The sequence below is a fragment of the Pseudopodoces humilis genome, chromosome 3, assembly GCF_049639895.1.
Source record: "Pseudopodoces humilis isolate 2021_Gansu_Grassland_sample_001 chromosome 3, ASM4963989v1, whole genome shotgun sequence".
Classification (NCBI taxonomy): Eukaryota; Metazoa; Chordata; class Aves; order Passeriformes; family Paridae; genus Pseudopodoces; species Pseudopodoces humilis.
This window is the reverse complement of record NC_142202.1, coordinates 50,692,955-50,711,638: the sequence shown is the minus strand read 5'-3', so window position 1 is coordinate 50,711,638 and position 18,684 is coordinate 50,692,955.

Sequence of the window (18,684 nt, the reverse complement as noted above, 5' to 3'; positions counted from 1 at the left end):
CCAGTATATAACCCCATAATCCAAATATGCTGGCATTTTCAGCAGGAGATGTTAAATGTGCTTTAATCCAGCCCTGGTCGAGGTTGGATTGTTGCAGGTAAAGGGCAGAACCTTGAGCTATCAAGTCAGGGAGATCTTAGTGTCTGAATATGTTTGTAAATTCTTGGCTGCAACTAGCAGTCTGTTTGAATCATTAAATTTAATTATTGTAAACAATGCACACCTTTAAACAATGTGCTAATATCTGTGCAGTGAAAAAACTCACTGAATAAATCCCCAATATTTAAGGCCTGTTAATATGATTTGTGGATGGGATTTATGCTGGAAAAGGGGCAATTTCTTGCTCAACAGCCTTACAACCTGAAGGCACGCAGAAATGAAACATAGTGCAACAAAGTTTCTTATATTATTAAAAGACTTCGTCTTCTCACATGGTAAGATTCTGCCTGTTCCTCCCACTGGCAGGATGAGAAGCCAGGGTTGCTTACACCTTGAAATCAGGTCTTAAATACTGACTCCTTCAGAGAACAGGTGGATTTTGGAAGAGTTCAGCTTTGAACTCCTTCACCTCACCTCCAGTAGCAGCAGCTGGCGCAGGTCATGCGCTTGTGTCACACAGCAGGATTACGTGGCAACATGATCTTTCCCAGGGTTTACAGGCCTGTGCTGGCTCTGCACAGCAGGCCATCCTTCTCCTCTGCCTTTGTTCAAAAAGAAGTCAGGGATGTGGCTAGAAAAATAATAATCTCTTCTAATTGTTTTTCCTCCTCTCCTTGGAGAGGTTTCTTTTAAAGAGTTTTGTGGGTGTGTTGGTTTGTTTTTTTGTTTTCTTTTTGTCCCCCTAGCCTCTCTGCTGCCTTGGAAAGTATAGCTGTGTAGGAAGGCTCCATATTTAATGATCAGTAGCCAGCATCTGTGCTGTGATTTCCACAGTATATGTTTCTGTCAGCATCTTGCCGTTCCCTTCTCCTGGGTATTTTCCTCTGTCCTCTCATGGGGACTGAGGTAGCAGATTACTGAAGTGATCTGATTAGAGAAAAAAAAAAAAAAAAGTTTTTATCCAAAACATTTTTCTCACATGATATGAAGCCCAGCCCCTCAGAGAGTTTTACAGAGAGTACTTGAAGTGATGGAGAGTTTTGCTGTGGAGTAGGAATGATGAGCTAAGGTAGGAGGTAGGGAAAGGAGAGCTGAATTGTACCCTGCTTTGTATAGGAAACTGCAGCAAATAAATTAACCAGTAGTTCTAGCCGTGTTGGAGATGCTGAGACCCAGGAAAACTTGAAAAGACAACAGCTTATTTTTGTTTTCTACATGGTAAGCATGTCTGAATATTAATAATTACTGTTTACCTTGATAAACTGAAAGTTGATTACACATTGCTACAGCTGATGTTTATCAAACAGGTCTGAGCAGGATGGCAGGAATTTACTTGATCTGAGTTTGCAGAGCACAAAATGAAGTTCTGTCTTGTCAACCATAACTCCTCAGCAATGTGGAAATACATTAAAAACATCAGCAACATCAGTAATTACACAGTGTATGAATATACATTCCTCTTTTTTGAATGACTTCTGGGTCTTTTGTAGTTATACCTGATAGTTTATCTCATCATTCATGGTATAATGCTTATATTTAATGAAACATAAAAATATATACATATGTATAAAGTAAAGGAAAATTTTCTTCTTTGAAGTGTGTGTAAATGTGTGCACATGCACAACACACATAACTAAGTACATGCACACACGTATTTTTAGGTATATATGCATTTCTGTATCTCTTGAGGGAAGAGGGAAGTTCTTGACATTAAGGACAGAATATGAAATACTTTAATTTTCAGCTATCTACATTCTGGTTAAGCATAAGGGTGAAACAGTCCACCCTTGTAAGTGGTGATGTTTACATAACCCTGGAGAAAACTGTCATTAAGAATTGCAGAGTATCCATTTTTTGTGAAAATTTAAGTAGTCAGTTTCATGCACATCAATCAATAACAATTCTTTACTGTACCTGGGAAAAAGAAGAAATCTCTCAAGGCCCCAAGCAGCTCTGTATCTCTAAATTATTTTAATTACTTTGCTTCTTTTTACTGTTCAGGAAGGAGTAGCTCAGTCTCACTAAATTAAACCAAGACCTCAGAGTGTTCAGAACACCATCGCCAAATGTTTCAGAGGTTGCACTAGGAAAGACTCATTGTTAAGACAGTACTCATGTAATGTTCAATGCTAGGATGATGACTATAGTAATATTTATGGTTAGTAACATTCGGACTTTTAATAGTTCAATCATTTGCTGTGTCTTAACATCAGATAATTCTGTAAGAGGTGTGATTTATCGAGAAGGGAGGAAAAGGATCATTAAAGGGAAATCACTTTTAATGCAAAAGCAGTGCTTGAGGTCATGCTTGAGTTCAGCACTTCTGTCTTCCATGAGCCATTCAGTTGCTTCTTTTCCTGGTGGAGAAGTGATAAGAGCTTGTCAGTGCAAAGGAAAGAGAGGAGGGAAAATCCCCTAAACATCTATCAGATAGAAAGATGGTGCTTATTACTGAATCAAGTAATGACAGTAAAAAAAAAAAAAAACAAAAACCAAAAAACCCCAAATCACATCTGCCATTTAGAAAGCCAGAGCTGAACCGGTTTTGTGATTTTTTTTTTCCATTATACTAATCTGAATACAGTAAAAGAAACTACAGATTTCCAAGAAGACTTTTACCTGGGTATACTGGCAAGTGACTGTACTGGAAGTATGGATTCTTATTTATGCCCCTGGGTCAAGGCTTCCTCTGCTTTTTTTTTTTTTTTTTGGTGCGTGTGTGTGCTCATTTTCTTCTTCTTTTTAATATCTGTGATAGAAGTGTCAGAAGTAAAGGGCTGGAACTGCAGAGGGTTCAAAGAGGCTGAAAGTTCAAATCTTGCCTTAGCCCCTTTTGTTAACCTGAAGGTTAAACTGTAAGGGTGGTTTTCTCTCATTAAGGCTGGTGAAACAGTGTGAAAAATGAGCTATGAAGAAAACACTGGACATTTTTAAGAACAGGTTTTATTACCTGTAAGGGGATTAAATATGGCATTAATCACACAGAAGACTGGCCTTAACTCCTGGTCTGGAGGAAAATTTCAGCACTGTTGTCTGTGAAATGCATGAAAAAGTCTAAGAGATGATGATAAAATTTTTGTAACTTGTTTTTTATTCTTCTGATATCTGTAGATACTGCAGCAAGCCTCAGGGCCCCAAAGAACTGCAGGCATAGCTATGTACAGCTTCATTTGAGACAGCAGCACAACCCAGTGTTACTGACCCTCTAGTGCACGGTACAGAGAATTTTAACAAGGCCCCAGCAAGAAGTAAGGGGAAGACGAACATTATTTCTTCTTAGGAGAGCAAAGTGATTTCAGTGGATTTTGATGCAGGCACAGACTAGACTTGTGGCTAAACTGAGGCAAATAAGTACAGCAGTAGTAAGCCAAATCAAAGGCCCATTGACCTCACTGCCTTGTTTCTCACAGAGGTTGAGAAGCTGTCCAGGAAAGAGCATAGAAACAGGCTGGATTGTTCTGAATACTTTTCCATCCTGCACTTTGTCACAGTTTCTTGTGGGATTTGGGATTGTGTCTTACATTCTGGTACCTCAGTTTCTCAGTTGTATGGTAAGCTTGTGAATGTATGTTCCCTCACACTTTTCTGTTATCATGCTTGTTTAACTTTGTCTGCAGACTCTTTAGAATAGAATCTTGTGTTGTGTTTGCTGTTCTTTAACACCTAGACACATGGTTATTTACCACACAGTGTGGTCCCTGCTTCTAGAGAGTTACCATCCATGTGTAGCAGGCTTCATGTAACTGTGAACTACTACTGTTGGAATGGTCTTGGATTTAGGTTGAGGGCTGTAAACATAAAGCACTGCATAGATAGCTAGCACTGCAGGGGGACGGATTCTGTCTTTGCTTTCCAACACTGCCTCAATGCACAGAGCAGTGGCTGGGTTTAGGTAGTCCAAGCCAAATCATTGTAACTTTTAACTTGATCTTTAGGCTGGCATAAGTGCTGTGCTACCAAAATGTCAGTGCACACCACAGCAGGAGACTCTAAAGCAGAATCTGGTTTTGGAGCTGGTTGCTTCAGCCAGCAGTTTAGCATCCATGAGTCAGCAATTGGTTAGCAAATAAATGGCTAAAGATAATGCCTCATGTGAAATCAAGCACAGACTACTGTTGTTTTCCTTTCTATGTTCCTATCTGATGAGATGATCGGCTATTCTAACTTTAGGTATGAAGTAAGCATTTAGCACAAAGCTATGTCCTCTGGGAGTAGATGGGAAGGGTCAAGGAATGCAGCTAGCAAATACTCAATTAAAGTCTTACTCCTCTCTCCTCTGTTCCTTGAACAGTTTCAACATGTAATGCAGTCAGTAAAACTTTCTTAGACAGAGCAAGCTGCTGTTCAGCAGACTTGCCAGTCTTCCAGATCTTTAGCATTCTGTATTCCTTTCCCAGTGAATTCTAGTTTCACTGGAAGTTCTTACTTCCTCCCAAAATATAAGCAGTTTGTATAATCTGAATGGAAAAAAAATTAATTCTTTTATGTCCAATATATAGACATCTCATTTCTTTGTATGTCCAATAATGCATTTTGTTACCTATGTTTCCATTTATTAAGCCAGCCATACACTCTTTAAAATCAGTAAAGCTGTTTTGAATTGTGTTTAATTTCCATGTACTTGGTGCATACATGAATGAGTGACTATATCATTCCTTGACAAAATGGGAAAACTGCTGACCCTGTTTTCTCTCAAGATGGAAATTTCTCTTGTCAGCAGCTCTTAGTGATGGAATTATATGGGGAGGGCTAAGTGAATAAAAAGTGACCATTTGAAGGTATTCTTTAGTCATGAATCAGAGAGCATGAAGCTTGTCAATCTTTTCCTCTGTAATTTTTGTCATTTCCCCCAAATCATCTAAATGTGGAGAAATAGCCAAGAAATGTCAGTTTCTGCATTGGTGAATGCTTTTGGCTGGCTTTTTATATTCACAATTTTCTAGTCTGACAGACAACAACACAGTCTGTTGAACCTCTTGGGCTGTTTCTGTGTCAGGCCCATAACGGCTGCCACATGGTTGACATCTCTTTCAGGAACAGACTGTTTTGATTTTCTTACAGAGAACAGAATTGTATGAGGGATCTGCTACCAACTGCTCTTACTGTAAATCCTGTTTTAGAGTTACTAGTTTAGATGTGAGAATTAATCTCAGTTGGCACACCCTCAGCCAAACCGTTCAACTGGGGTTTTACCTCAAAAGCACTAAGCATTCAATAGGTTTCAGAATCTTGTGTGTTAAGAGGTTAACTACATTCTGGGTTCGTTCAAAGCTCTGTCAGCCTTCAGTGACAATGAGGAAGTGAATTGTTCCTGGACTTTCAAAAGCAGGGGAAAGGCATTTCTTTTGTGTAGAGCAAATTCTGTGCATGGGAAGTAACACGAGAGGCTTTATGAGTGACCAGAAATTCAGATTAGACTTCCAAATGTAGAGAAAATCTATCTGCCTTGTATCAGCAGTGCGAGAATTTCCCCAAGTGAAATACTTCCAAAGAAGGATATTTATTTACGCATGGGAATTTACCAGCATATGCTGACCTAAATAACAGAGTCCATAGATTTTTTCCTAAAAGCTGACAGTCATCTCCCATCAGGGAAATGGTGAGTTTGCTTTGTAAACATGGGTTTAGTCAATGTCCACGAGATGACTCTGATCATGTGTTTTAGCTCAAAAAGTACATTTTCTTGTGATTTCAGAGTGAAGGGACTCCCCATTTTTGCAATGACAGCACTTGTTAGTAAGACTAACATAATCATTGATTCCTAACTTCACAGAGAGGATTTTTTAAGATTTATTCTATATACATGGGGGAAGTATGTTTTCCTGTCATATGCTCCCACTTTTGTAATTTTTGATGCTTCAGAAGCAAAAAATTGTAGCTGCTTGCTACAATTTCCAATTTATTCATTCAGGTGGAGAGAAGTAAAAGTAGTCCCAGACAGATTTGAGAATCATATGGGAAAAGGTAGTCGGTCATGTCTGGGAGATACTATAGAATATATATATCTGTGGTGTATATGGAACACCCCAAGTAATTGTTTCTTAAAACAAAGGACTGTCTGATCTGGATCACCTGGACCATGTAAATGCATCTCTCTTTGTTGACCTTCATATGGAGTGGGACTCCCTTTTGATGGGGCAGTGATGGAATCTGGACTGTATGCGACAGGCAGCTTCTGAGAGGCCATAGGTTTAAGTTTTTTCGATATGTCTGTAATAGTTCATTGTCCAAAAGCATTTCTTATGCTTTCTAACTGAACTGATGGATTTGCCCTACACTTAAGAGAAGGCATTTCTTTATTTCGTAGACCAGTTTTACAGAAATTTACTTTTTCTATTGCAAAGCCTTTTTTTTTTTTTTAATGGGAGAGCTGCTGAGGTCTCCTATTAGCTGAAGCAGCTCCTCACTATTGTCATCAAAATAATTTATCTTTCAAGTCCTCTCCATACAGAAGAATAAATGTTGAAAAAAAACCCAAAAAAAACAGATGCTTTTGCATAATATCTAGAGATATTAAAAGATGTATAAAGATAGAGCAAAGGAAATAGTCCACTGTGGACAAGATAAAGATTGAAAGGTCATTGCCAAAATTTTAAGTGCACTGCTTTATCCTAGCTGAATCATGCCTGGTTTGTGGAGCAGGAGTCAAACAATTTAGGAAGTCCAGCACACACCTCGTCCTGATCTCCTCAGCCTCCTCTTTCTGCTGTTTTGCCACTTTTTCCCTTTTATGGTTATGTACTTTTCCTAAACTAGTCAATTTAAAAACCAATGAAAGGAAAACACTAACTTTATGGCTAATTCTCAAATAGCTTGTCATGAAATCTCATGAGTACTTGTGGCAGAAAAACAAGGAGCCCACAGTCATTAACTATTCCATGGGATTTGTTACCTCAGAAAGGCCCGAGGTGTTTCAATGAGGTAAATTACATCTGCCTGCATAGGTTTTCTCTGGCAATTTCAGCAGGTTTATGGCATCCTGTCATTTTCTGGACTAAGTAAATAATTTAGGTATATATTGAGGACCAGCTATGATAGTCTCCCAAAGAAGCATCTGCATTTCAGAGATGTTTACAAAAAAAAAAAGAGAGTGAGAATGAGTATCAAAGAGTGCCCAGAGTGACATCATCTGCTGAGAAACTCACAACAGTGTATGCTGGATCTGTGTGTAAACAGCAATTATTCTATTAGGTAATGCATGGGCTGTATGCTCCAGGAAGGGGATATATATATATATATATCTATATATACATATCTATATATATATATCTATATATATATATATATATATATATATATATATATATATATATATCTGTGTGCATATGAGTACACAGATAGTAGAGAAATGGAACAGAGAAGGCTAAATCATAAGGTGATAGAGGCAGCAAAATGCAAGCAACAGAAACAAAGGCTGTGGCACAGTGTTTACAGAGTGGGTGGTCCTCACAGCTTCCCCATGAATTCTTTGACACTCTCAGTAATAGTTTTTCAGCTCTTCCCCACAAATCCTTTGAACCTTTATGTCTTTGTGTCTTTCTGTTCTTATGAGTGCAGTGTCAGGATACTGACACTGTACCCACTGTACCTGTGGGTGCACCTGCTCCTGCTGCTTAGGTTAAATGCAGGCTGCTCCTCTGCCTGCATTTAACACCCCATAGCTGCTGAGTCTTGGGGGTAGCCAGGGCAGTGTAAGATCAAGTCTGTCTTCCCTGATAGTGTCCTTTCTGCTCATCTTGGTACCTGAGCAGGAGAGTATCTCTTTTAGCATATCCAGTGGTTCTAACAGCATTGTGATCAGTAATTGCCATGATTCATAAACTGTATCTTGGGAGGAGTATAATCTGAGTCACTTCAGTGTGATGGAAAATCAAACGGAGTGATAAGCTTCCAGCTTTTCTAGTGATCTTTCAAGATCATCAGTCCTAGGGACAGCATGTCATCGTCTGAGTGGCTTGCTAGGTATGCTCTGACATGGTCACTCTCATCATGCCCCTGCAAGTACATTCAGCCTGGATATGTCTGTTTTATAAAAGTTCTCCACGTGAAACAACAGTCATTAGTTATTCCTGGTCACAGGCCAGGACCCAAGCATGCATCATTCCAGGAGCCCCTGTGCGTTTACTCCTCTGGCTGCGGGTCCATTACATTGGCTGTGGGAGCAGCTATCTATCTGATTAATCTGTTTTCTCTTTCTATGGTCCTAGAGGTCCAGGGAGGAAGTAATCCCTGCATGCTCTACCTTTGTGAGAGATTCTTATGGGAATTGTAGAGGAAAGATCTGTTCTGCCTGCCCTTGGCTGCTTGGCATGTGTCCTTTAACTGGACATTAATGAAAACAGGGTTATCTCCAACCGCGTGTTCTGTAGAGATTAGTTATTTTACAGTTAGGACAGATGACAGTGGGAGTAGTTTACAACAGGCCAAAGTAGAGCTTTGCTGTTACTTCAAAGTTCAAAGTGTGAGTCTTCAAACTCTGGAGAAACTTCCTGGTACCAGAGCCATCCTGGGCAGAGAGGGTGGCTCCTTCCAAGGAAGTCCTGCACGACTCTGATGGACCTCTGAAGTAGTTTGTCTACTTCCATTGTAGAACTGTGCATAAAACCTCCACAATGCTGTTGTAGTGCATAGCTAATTTAACATCTGAATTGCTTATCAAAGGCAAATCCCCTAGCTGAACATTCACCACTGCATGAGCTTTGTGCAGGTTAGGCTTACCCGTTTCTTGCCTTATTTCAATACTCTGTGTATCTGCTTGATGTTAGGCCAGCACTGTTATCATTAAGAGAAAGTTGATCAGTTTCTCAAGAATGAAATTAGAATGTGTGTTTTCATCTTATGTCTTAATTATAACCACAATCAGGCAAACAGTTTACTGAAGTGTTCAACACTGCTGATGTTAAAACCCAGTTTCCTGTTTTTTCCTGTATTTGTCAACCCCTATTAAAAAAATAAAAGTATCAGAGATTGGTCTTCACAGTGAAATTTGTGACAGGTGAGAATGAGGAAAAGCCTGATTTAAAGTAGGTAATTCTTTTCTTGGGACAAAGCTAAGAAAAAAAATACATAATTTTGTCTTTTAAAAAAATGCCATAAACTTTTTATTTAAACTGATCTATTGACACAGTCTTAGAAGCATAAACCTGATTTTTGCAATAAAAAGACGTATTAATTGGGGATGTGCCATTTGCCACTCAAAGAAATGTCAGCCCAAACCTATTGCTATTTGCACTTGTGGATAGAGACTTTTTGCCTGCCATCCAAGAAATATGCTCTGGTTGACCTGAAACTGTCAAGAGTCAGATCAAAAACTTCCACCTGTCTTCAAGGGGAAGGCAAGCAGAAATACCAATTTCCCCTGCTGCCAAGTGGCTCATGGGGAGGTATCATGTACCCAGTGTTGCTGTTCCTGCCTCTGCCATGGAAAGCCAGGTGAAGACAGGGGCAAACCTACCTTCCTTTTACCCTTCTTGGTGATGTAAGGAAACCTGCAAGCTATGCTGGAGCACAGAGTATGAAGAAGGACTCTTTCAGTCTCTCTTGTTCAAAGCGTGGCACTTAAATAATTTTTTATTTTTGGGTAGAAGGGAAAGTGCCAAGGAATTAGGTTTTGTCAGAAACTAACGATGAGAAATTTTTCTGAAGCTATTCCAATTAAGAGCTAAACATTTCTGGATGGGGTAGGTGAGACTCAACGTGCAAGGGGAGCACCATTCCCTGGACTGTACCATCTGACGATATTAGATGCAGAGAAAGAGCCTCAAAATGCCAACCAAAGGCTCCTTAGTTAAAAGGCAGGGGACTATAGCACTGTCTTCTTGTTGTTTACTTTGTGCCCTTTGCTTTTTATGCTTCCAGTGCTGCAAGTGGAAATGAAAAGTATTCTAATGAGTAAAAGTGCAGGTGATTATAATCTTTCCGGGTTAATAAAAAGGGCAGAAAAATCTGCATTTTCTCACAGATCAAACCACTTATTTTACTGATTTTTTTTTGTTCTTACACTAAACCAGACCAGCTTCATCCAGAGATGGAGTAAACTGCCATCCTGTAACTGTGTGTTCCCCACTGTGTGATGGAGTATGTTCCATCCCTTTACAGATCCAGTATTGCCCACTGGGTGCAACTGTGCAGGGTGATCCAGAGAAGGTTTGCTGCAGTCCAGACCTGTAGGGCAAGGTTGAGCATCCTACAATTCCAGCTCCCCACTAGTCCAAATCAAGGTGGGAGACAATAATTATTTAAAGACTTTGTTAATGAAAAAATGGAACTTGTCCCTATCTCATAGTTTTAGTGTCCTCTGTCTTGCTGGCAGGCATTGTAGAAGAGGGGAGTATCAGTGACTTGGAAGAGCCAGGTGTTACTTGAGTAGCAGTTGGGACTTGGTGATGATTGCTGGCAACTGAGGTTGGAGAGCACTCAGCTTCAAAGCTGGGGAGACTGTGGGTGCAGAACAGATTCTGTGGAAGATGGGAAATGGAGAGCTGAGAAGCTGCATAAGGGAAACAATTTAGTCATCAGCACTACTAGAATAGAAAGAAACTGGGATTGGGAAAATAATGATGGAAATAACACCAGATCCTCCTAGAAGCTGCAATATGGCGTGAGAAAAGTAAATGACCGTAGAAAAAAAATCGGGTAAAGGAAGAACTGAGTGGGATGGGGATAGGAGGAGCCATGGGGAAAGGCTGTGATGAGGAGTCAGAAAACAGAAGGAAGGTGAAGACTATCAACAAAATGTCCAATATTACAAATTTTGAAGTTATGAAGATTTAGTCAAAAGGGTTAGAAGAAGACTAGAACTTGGTAAAGCAGGGAAACAAGAGCTTGGTGGCAAAGCTTGAGGAACGGAGACTGAAAGCTGAGGGGCAGGAAGAAACAAGCACCACCTGAACAAGGAGGAGTGAAGAATGAAAAGGGGAAAATGTGAAGCAGTGGGCATAGACATTGTGTGCCCCACTGCACAGTCTGTGCTTGAGCATGGTTTGGTGTTCCAGCTCCTTGAGTTCTGTTGTTTCTACACCGGAGATGGAATGTGTCTGTCACCTTTGTCCCACACTTCTATTGCTCTCCCTGAGACTAAAGAACACTAAAGTCACTAAGTGTGATACAGAAGAATGCCTGTTTCCTTCATCTAATACATTTGTCCTGGGGAATCAGGGATATGAGGCAGAGAGAAAAGGACATCCCCCACATGTCCAGGACCTCCACGTTGCACCAAGAGCAAGCACAGCATGTGCTGAAGGCAGTCACATGCTGCCCTGGGAAACTGTGCTTATCCTCCTCTGCCGCAAAATTTCTGTGTGGTGCTGGGCAAATTTTTGAAACCTACCTTGTCAGAGGTGATGACTGACTGGTGCTCCTTGTATTACGCATGTGTGGGTGGAGATTTCGTGTCTGACATGAAGGAGTGCTGAGTTCTCACAGCAGAAGCTGAGGTAATACATACTGGGCTTTGTAGACAGAAAGTAGAGTATTAAACAAACTGAGAAATCAAGTCGTAGGGAGTCCAAAAAGGTAATGGAAACTTTTGACCTTAATCACTTTGGGCTTCAGTTCCCTATGTGTAAAATGTGGATTGTACCACCCCCTCATGCTGCAGGGCTTACTAATGAAGATTAACTCACATTCAAAAATACTCAGATGCTTTGGTGATGAGGCAAGAGCAAGATTCCCTGAATAATTTTCTTTTCAGAGCCATGTTTGAGGGGCAGGTAAAGTGTGAAGCTAAGCACTGAGCAAAGAGCAGGACATGAAAGCCCAAAGAGCTGCTCACCAGATAATTAGCTTTGCTGCCTGTGCACACAAAGAGATGGCAGTGGGGTGGGAAAAGTCATTGTGAGATCATGAAAGAACTCTTTCCTAAGGTAACTTAAATTTTACAGTTTTTTATCCTGAGTGTTTGGTTCGTAAATTCACAATAAACATTTTTGTGTGCAGTATAAACCTGTGTTGGCAAGATGTTTGGTGAGGTAGACATTTCTCTCTGCCTATAATATGTGATGAGTGATGCTTTCCTTGTACACTGTTGGTGAATAATTTTGATATTAATTTGGTGATTTTAATTAATATGTTGGTGTTCATAGTAAGTTCTTAGAAAAGCAAGTATCATGACTATTTTATACATCTATTGTATCAATATTTGAAATGTGTACTGGAGAGTTGGAAACAATCTGGATCCCTGGATCTTGCTCTTTTCCCTAAAGATGAAATGAGGCATGCATTTTTGTTCCAGTCACATTGAGTTTGAAACACTGCATAATTAAACAGGTCTGCAGTTTACCTTGGAGTCCAGTGGTTGTCTTACCATTTAGCATGACTAGGGTCAGGTCTGGGATAAAAAATTATTTAGGAACACTGAGCATGGCAGAGGAAAAATCCAGGTCTAACATAGAAGGAAGTCTAAATGAGCCTTGATTTTACAAAAATATGGATGGATCTGATTTGATGGAATCAAAAGAGCTTTTGGTGTCATCACCTGAAATCCAGGGACATAGATGAGGAGTCTGGCTTTGGAACTAAAGGCGGTTTCCTATAACTGACATTCACCTGTATGTTAATGAGGAAAGGGGTACTCCTTTCAATTGCACTGCCAGTGTCTGGAATCCCCTCTGATAACTGATCATAAAACTGTCACTGATAGTTTTAAAGTCACATATTTGGTGGTTTGTTTTTTAAAAATTTTTGTGAGTCACAGGTATCTGTGAGGCCACTTGGAAGCAGGGGAAGAAAAAAGAAACCCTCTACAGTGTAGGTCACTAATTCTCAAAAAAGTCAGTGGAGAAAAAGTAAAAGCCCCTATTCAAGTATGAGTCCTTGCACTAGTCACTCTTTGGGTACAGAAACATTTAATTTCTGTGCAAAAAAGAACCCACACCTTTGTTTTTTCTCCACCATAATTTATTACCAATGTCATTACAGACTGTAAATTCAGAGAAATGAGTCTGACAGGATGTAGAACATTTATTAACATATAGAAGCATCTTAAAACTAAATACACACCATTTTCTTGTTTGCCTTCACTAGTGCTTTCTCTTAGTCTCAGACTTGAATTTTCTCTTTTACTCTGCATTCATAGCAGGAAGGGCAATGTCTTTCCTTCCCCCTTTTAAAAACTTTTTGTAATATTTAACAATGTGTTGTAAAACTAAGGCCAAGCTTTCTTTAATTTCACTGTGGAAGTAATGAATAAAAGGTAAAAGAAAGGATTGTGCTGTTTCTTACCTTGTCTTCTGCTGCAGCTCTACCTACAGCTGAAATTGGGAGCCTGACATCAACTACTGGAAAATGTTTATAATTAGTGATAATAATCAACTGAAAGTGCTCACACTTTTTACTAGGCCTTGACCTGTAATTTTCTTCACTTGCAATCTCCTTCTCTCCAACCTTACTTATCTCCTTTAGACAACTGATTCTCTGCTGCATTTGCTGCTTTGGCATATTAGGATTTGCGTACACCAAGCACTGTCAGTAAGGACTGGAAGCTGTGGCATGGAGGAGGCAATGAGTATCAGGAACTCTTGGGATCTGGAAGATTAAGCTCTAAGATTATTATTAAGCTCTAAGATTCATCTCAAGCCATTAAGGACCCTTTTGATGAGATTTTATCACAGATATGCTGTTATGGAACTTCTAGCTTATCTGGTTAAACCTCTGGAATATTACCTTTCTGGCATTCCTTCTCCAGTAATAACTTCTTTTTTGTTAGAAGGGCTCAGCAGCAGGACAGCTGATTTTAGTTATTTATGGTGTTGCTTCTAACCCAGTACATTTGAATATTTGTTATACTGGCCTACTGCATGCAAACACACAGACTTAGTCCCTAAACTCTAATTTTTAAAGAACAATGAAAAAAATTGGGAGGCAGGTCAGTGTAGATAGAGTTCATACCTTATCTGAACAGCTGATATAGCTGGAAAAAACAGAGGAAAAATTGAATGCACAAGCCCTTCCTCCACTTTTTAATAGAAGATTCAGTTTTCAAAAATGATGATGCATATTTGCATGTTGGAGAAAACATCTTTCACTGAGAAATTTAAAAGGCAGAAAACTTTGAGCTGAAAGATCAGCTTGGTTTTTGATGGGCATCTTCTAAAGGAGATCAGGCAAAGTGCTAATGGTAGAAAAAGCCAAACAAACCCAAGTAGCTGGAGGCCAAAGCTCCACAAGTTCAAACGAGAAGTTAACTGCTCATAACTAAATTACAGTTAATTGTTACTGAGACAAATATAAAATGAAGCCAAGATCTTTTGAATGTCAAATCAAACCAGGACAGCTCTCTGGATGAAGTGTCAGCCAGACACCATGGAACCCAGCTAACTGTATTCAGTACAGGGGTGAGTAGGAGACTTGGAACATTGGGATTGGTGAATTATTGGATTGTATTTACCTAGCTGTGAAGGTGTTCTACGCTTCTATGCTGCAGTGAAAGACAAAAATTACTCTTGTAGAAGTTAGGTCTTTCCTAATAAACTATGTTTGAACCCAAAATTGTGTGATTCCAGTAAAAAGTGTACTCCTAATTTACAAAGTTACTTGCTAAAAAATCTGGGGTTACCTGAGGAGTGAAGTAACTCTTTTTACCGCTGTTTTGTTGGGGTTTTTTTCCTTAATTTGGACACTGACTGTAGCAAGTGAGACAGCTGTTGAAATGTGGATATTCCAAACACATCCTGAAATTGGGTTACCCCAGGTGAAATAGACCTGTGTGTGTAGACATTGAATAGGAAATCTCTTTACGAACATCCACAACCTCTTAAACAAATGTAGAGTGAAACATCATCCTGTGAACCCACTCAAAAAAGGAGACATAGCTCTTCCCTGTAAGGACTATATCCACAGAGCACTTATGGGTCATAAAGGTGCACTGACTTCCATGAAAATGAAAAAATGTCCAAATTGGGTGATAAACATCATTGTACAGTTATGTTTTAACTGAGTTAGGCATACACAAAAATAGCAATAGCCTCCTTTAGAAGGTATATAAAAAATCCTTTTTAATATAAGGTAATAAGTAATTATTTTTTTAAATGGCTATCTCTGCCACTCAGATCTTCAAATATTATTCTTTACTTTGGAGTGTCTTATTTTTTATGTACTGGACACCAAAAAGAAAATCAAGGAAGAGCACTTATGCAGCACAGTAGAAGAATCTGCTTGGTTTAAGTTCCACTCTAAAGGACATCACCAAACAAAGGCAAATGAGGTGATCAGTCCCTTTTGAATGGTTTGCAGCACCAAGGAGTGGACTTCTGTGTGCACATTGGCCTGCATTAATCCTGGGCTGCTGAAACACTGATCTCTGTGGTTTTCAAACATGAATGTTTAAGACTGCTGCGAGCTTTTACCATTTCCCTGCCTAGCAGTCATGACTGAGGGGAGTTGTATTTTGTGAGGGTTGCCTCTGGCCAGTAGTGTGGCAAGGCTGCCATGGCTGGAGGGAGAACATGCATGATCCTCCTGCCACTATTTTATCAGTGGGGGAGAGTCTGCTGCTATTATGTGCTGCTGTTATATGCTTGAAAAATTGCACATTAAATCAGGTCGGTGATGTTGCATCATGGTCAGTGATTTGCAACATGCTAGGTTGCAAATTGTGTTCGTCGTGGCTTTAAGCAACAGTGCTTTTCTCCTAGTAGATGCATGTTTAGAGAATTAAAAGAGTTAAGTGCAACATGCTGATCTAGGAAAGAAGGTCAAACCACTTTCATCCTTTCCTATTGTCTCCAGTTTTTTCCACAGCATTTATGACTTTCTCTTCAAATAAAAGTCATGCTGCTGCAGACCTTCAATCTCTCTTAACCTCATAGATTCTTTTCATACCCGTCAGTGGCCACAACAGACTAACTGTTGCTTAGAGACAGCTGTTGACATCCAACCCAATTTATTTGCCTTAGCTACATGATCAGTGTCACCCCAAAAGGGATTTATCTAGTTCACTTGCTGCTTCTAGAGATGGCAGATTGAAGTCATTGGTATGTTGTGTTTCTGTCCTGTGCTATCTGTTCAGTGGAAAGGCTCATCCTTGCTTCTCTGGCTTGGAGTAAAACTGTGTGCTAAAGATATGTGCATGTGGGAATGAAGAACCTCTGTGGAAATGAAAAACCACTATATTCTTAGAAATGGATAGCCTGTGCAAGTGATGAGTGGAACAGTCAATCGTCTCAGTGCACTTTGTGTTCTAGATGTGGGAGGATGTGCCCATGCTAGTGAACGCTTATATAGGTGTAGGCTATTTAATACTGCTTGGCTGCTTTCTTCTAAGCAATAGCTTCTCTTTTTTTCTCTCTTGCTCTCTTTTTTTTTTCTTTTTTTTCTTTTTTTTTTTTTTTTAAGGAGGGGAATGCCAGACTTGACTAACAAAGACAAGAGCAGACTAAAAGTTTCCTTAACAGGAAGCCACTAGCTCTCCACTTAGCAAGTAGGGAGGAAAAGCCTTTAAAAATGTTCAAACTTTCTTATGCAAATTTAAGTTACACACAAGTTTTGGGAGAACTTATTCAACGGTGAATTGAACAGTCTCTCAGCGACTATAAATGCACAGTAAACAAAACTGTGTGTGGTACAGCACAGAAATCTAAAGTTGAGGGTGCTTTCAGGTCTCCCAGGGTGTTGTTCCACTGTTTCCAAACAATCTAGTTTTGGCTGAGGGTAATATATTTTCTTAAAAAAGCATTAAAAGAGCTTTAAAGCAAAACCAGAGCATTTAAAGGCAAAGTAATGCAGTCTCTCTAAAGGAACATGACAGTTTTTCAAATGAAGGCATTTATTATGGTTATAGTCAGATAGTTTTTGAGTGACTGAAATACCTGCACATACAATTGCCATTATTAGAAAATGTCCCAGATCCCTGTTGGAGAGCAAGGATGCTTTCTAGCTGCTTTTCTCACATACCTCAAGGAGAAAATTTTTATCTCCACACTATTCTGCCTTGGACTTGGGAGCTGCATGCATACTTTCTTTGTGGCCTTGGTTATGCCAATCACACGACACAAAGATAAGCAGATGAGCAATGACTGAAGCCTTGTTCAGTGGTGAGATACCATCAAGGTAAAGCAGAAAGAGTGGTAGATGAGAGATAGACGATTGTTAACAGGTTATCTTCTCTCACCAGTCCTCATGGTTAAAAGGATCCTTACTGATGTGAAGCAGTTCTGCTGAACTAAAGAGCCGCTGTATCTGCCATAATGGCCTTCCTAGAAAAGCAGTGTTGGTCCAAGATCTCTCCCCTGGACCTCTGTCTGTCTCTTGCAGACAGCCACAGAAAATCTTTGTGTAGGTTTCCACTGGATTTTGTGGGACAGCCTGCAGAGGGCAAGGGCAAGGTGTGTGTTAGATGTTGCCTTATAACTACACTGTCTGACACACACCCCAGAGCTGAAGATCATTGTGTGCTTGGCCCAGTGGCTGTCAGAGAGCACAGCCTGTAGCTGTGCTTTTACATTTGAGTGAGATACCTGTGGCTGTCATACCTGCCTGCTCAAAGCAGGCACAAAATCTCAGGAGAGTGTTGCTTCATGAGCTAATGCTTCAGGGTGAGAAGTGCAATCTGCCACTTCTGCTCCGAGGCCAGTTTCCTCAGCTCAACCCCTTCACAGATTAAAGGCACAGTGTTTAATCATGGTGACATAGCCATACATCTTCATGAGGACTCTGCCTACTCACCAGCTCTTGGTGTGCAATACCTGGGCCATATTCTTGCTTTTGCTATGGTATCCCTCTGACTTTCTTCATCCATCAAGTGAGGATAAGGATGCTACTCTCCTTTGTGAGGTCTGCTGCTGTGTGAATGAAAGCAGTGCACAAGGGAGAAAATTGTGAGAGGGCAGAACTCGGTGCTGGCCTACTGTGCTGTGTACAGAGTGACAGCTGTAATCCTTGTCAGGTAAAGGGAGAGGGGGTCTCTTTGCTCACTTTGCTCATCTTCTTGAGGAAACAAGCCCTTTTATCTTTGTGGCTAACACCTGAGAGAAATTACCATTCTCTAGGGAACTGAAAGTGCTTTTTTGGTACATCTGAGAATTTTATTCCCTAACAAAGAAACACAGAACTTTTTACCTAGAAATAACCCTGGCCAAATCAACTGTCTTTAGCTGTCCACAGCCTAAGGCATGTGCACATGCCACACACCAGTAGATAAAGTGCTTTGGGCCCTGCTGGGGAATGGGAGATGGTTAAGGAAATTCCTGGGTACTACAGATGGCAGCAGTGGAAGGAATTTCTCTGGAGGCAGCAGGTTTTTTTTTTTTCTGACTCAATGCTTATCCTTTACCTCTGCCTGTTGTTAGACAAACTGTGTTGTGCATAGTCACTGTCTGTCTCATGGTGTTTAAAACAGACATTTTTTGACACTTTTTCTCATCAGCAGATGCTACAGCACTTTTGGCAGTATCAGGTTGAGATTAGTTTTTTGTGGGTCATGACAGGCAAGATAAGCAGTTTGGGCATTCAGAGGTGATCTGTCCTACTCCTGCCCTGAGACCAGGCCTCGAAGATCTCAGCTGATTGTGACAGACACCCCTATTACCTATTCTTATACACCTACAATGATAAGGCTTTCATATTTGCTGATGGCAATCTGGTCCAGCA